The following is a 3,656-nucleotide window of genomic DNA, read 5'->3' as shown; positions in this document are numbered from 1 at the left end:
TCACTTTTGACCAATCACACACTTTTACTATTACCGCCGGCACTTGAATTTGTATGTGTTGAAAATAACTAAGATGTTTTCATACGAAAAGCATACTCGTTCTTGTTTTCTTTATAAATAATCAAACTAAGATATACATAGTTAATTCACGAGTCAAAGAGTTATTCAATCTATTTTTAAACTATAAAACCTAAATTAGTAACTGAAAATACCTTTTTAACATTTTTAATTTAAAAATATTGTGTTTTTCTGATTATGTAGAACTTTGTTGTGGTACTTTAATGTGACGAGCTTACGTAATACATGAATATTATAAATAACCATTACATGCAACAATAAATGATAAGTATCATAAAACATATATCAATGGAGCATACTTTACTAAAGTCTAAACCCTATAATCTATATCTATACTATATAATAAAAAAACCAATAAAAAAATACTTATCATTATTCTAGACCATCTACTGTTACTTAATTGTAGATAATTATTATTTAATTTAAATTATTAAATTTAATATATGTTTCAAACATTTAATAAATTACGGATAAAATTCCACAAATTATCTTTTTATTTAGGGATTTTTACATATTTCCCCCTCCTAAGCCTTCTTATTACATATTTCCCCAAATCAAAAAATCAATTACATATTTCCCCTCCCTAACTCATATATATTACATATTTCCCATTTTCATTTAAATGACTCTTATTTATGACTATTTTACCCTTAATGACTTATTAAATGAATATTTACATATTTCCCCATTCGAATATGTAAAATCAATTACATATTTACCCCAATTCTTCTACTTGTTACCCTTCACTAGGTGACCCACACAAGACAAGACAAAGTAGGCGGTCGTCTCACAGGCATGAGTCATCTAACCACAGGTCCAGAAAGAAGAGCAACAACGGTTAATCTTCGGTCAAAGAAAGCACATGACGGGGTGTGCCAAAAACCACATGATTAAACAGTTGAACACACGAAGAACAAACGCGTTGATTGAGCTTGTAACAAAATGGATAATAAACTTTTACAGGAATGAATCTGTAACAAATTTATATTGCATTCTTATTTATGAACTTGTAGATCATATTGTATAATTGTACATATGAAGAAATGTGATTTCAAAATTCAAATTACATTTATATGAGATCACAAACACTCTAAGCTCACCTCTATCTCCTCGTGTGATCCAAAGATCAGAATTGAGGTAAGTAACATCAAAATCAAAATCACCGCTCCCTCGGTTAGTTGATGGCCTAAATTGTTTGGGTAGTTGAGGTATCTCTAATGGTGGCAGTTGTGATAAATTTCCTTTTGTCTTCACTGTTCTTTTCTCAAATACAATTTTGATTGCAGAAGTTCCTGTCAGGAATGTAACGATTATTAGTGTGTGTTTAAGTTAGGGGTGTTGAATGGGTCATATTCACAGGTTGAACCCTCCGAACATGACACAAATCAATAAACGTGCCACACGCATGAACCCGTATACGAAAAGACCTGTTGTGGGTTGATAAAAACATGACCCGCTTAACCAAAAAATTATTGCATATTAATACTCTAAAACTACATATTTACTATAAAATATACAATGTTAAAAAAAATTAAAAGTAAAAGTAATGGAATGATACTGAAAGTATCATCTTTCAATTTATACAGATTTAAAAATAAAATTAAAAAAAAAACAAAAGCTTTTATCAACGGAAATCATCCATTATCAATTAAAAAATAGGGATTTTTACATATTTCCCCCTCCTAAGCCTCCTTATTACGTATTTCCCCAAATCAAAAAATCAATTACATATTTCTCCTTTTTTTAAGAAATTACCAATTACCCTCAAATAAAGTATATCCCAGTTGTATAATCAAGAGAAACCCTACACAACAAAAAGGCCCTTTCTTCTCCCCCACCAAAAAGACGTTGTTGTTCATCTTCTTCAGGTATGTTAAAAAAATCAAATCTTGTTCATCTTGTTCATCACGCATAATCACGTTGCTGTTAATCTTGTTCATTACACATATGATTTCTTGTTTTTTAATTGATAATGGATGATTTTAATATTACCCCAAGAAATCACCACGCATATGATTCCTTGATATCCTATTCAACTTCTACAAGCTTCAGTGTCATTCCATGGTATGAGTTCTTATTTTTTAGGGATTTTTACATATTTCCCCATCCTAAGCCTTCTTATTACATATTTCCCATCCCTAACTCATATATATTACATATTTTCCATTTTCATTTAAATGACTCTTATTTATTACTATTTTACCCTTAATGACTTATTAAATGAATATTTACATATTTCCCCATTCGAATATGTAAAATCAATTACATATTTACCCCAATTCTTCTACTTGTTACTCTTCACTAGGTGACCCACACAAGACAAGACAAAGTAGGCGGTCGTCTCACAGGCATGAGTCATCTAACCACAGGTCCAGAAAGAAGAGCAACAACGGTTAATCTTCGGTCAAAGAAAGCACATGACGGGGTGTGCCAAAAACCACATGATTAAACAGTTGAACACACGAAGAACAAACGCGTTGATTGAGCTGGTAACAAAATGGATAATAAACTTTTAGAGGAATGAGTTTGTAACAAATTTATATTGCATTCTTCTTTATGAGCCTGTAGATCATATTGTATAATTGTACATATGAAGAAATGTGATTTCAAAATTCAAATTACATTTATATGAGATCACAAACACTCTAAGCTCACTTCTATCTCCTCGTGTGATCCAAAGATCAGAATTGAGGTAAGTAACATCAAAATCAAAATCACCGCTCCCTCGGTTAGTTGATGGCCTAAATTGTTTAGGTAGTTGAGGTATCTCCAATGGTGGCAGTTGTGATAAATTTCCTATTGTCTTCACTGTTGTTTTCTCAAATACAATTTTGATTGCAGAAGTTCCTGTCGGGAATGTAACGATTATTAGTGTGTGTTTAAGTTAGGGGTGTTGAATGGGTCATATTCATAGGTTGAACCCTCCGAACATGACACAAATCAATAAACGTGCCACACGCATGAACCCGTATACGAAAAGACCTGTTGTGGGTTGATAAAAACATGACCCGCTTAACCAAAAAATTATTGCATATTAATACTCTAAAACTACATATTTACTATAAAATATACAATGTTAAAAAAATTAAAAGTAAAAGTAATGGAATGATACTGAAAGTATCATCTTTCAATTTATACAGATTTAAAAATAAAATTAAAAAAAAAACAAAAGCTTTTATCAACGGAAATCATCCATTATCAATTAAAAAATAGGGATTTTTACATATTTCCCCCTCCTAAGCCTCCTTATTACGTATTTCCCCAAATCAAAAAATCAATTACATATTTCTCCTTTTTTAAGAAATTACCCAATTACCCTCAAATAAAGTATATCCCAGTTGTATAATCAAGAGAAACCCTACACAACAAAAAGGCCCTTTCTTCTCCCCCACCAAAAAGACGTTGTTGTTCATCTTCTTCAGGTATGTTAAAAAATCAAATCTTGTTCATCTTGTTCATCACGCATAATCACGTTGCTGTTAATCTTGTTCATTACACATATGATTTCTTGTTTTTTAATTGATAATGGATGATTTTAATATTACCCCAGAAATCATCACGCATATGATTCCTTGATA

Source organism: Helianthus annuus, chromosome 16 (genome assembly GCF_002127325.2).
Source record: "Helianthus annuus cultivar XRQ/B chromosome 16, HanXRQr2.0-SUNRISE, whole genome shotgun sequence".
Classification (NCBI taxonomy): domain Eukaryota; kingdom Viridiplantae; phylum Streptophyta; class Magnoliopsida; order Asterales; family Asteraceae; genus Helianthus; species Helianthus annuus.
Note: the sequence above shows the minus strand (reverse complement) of the source record.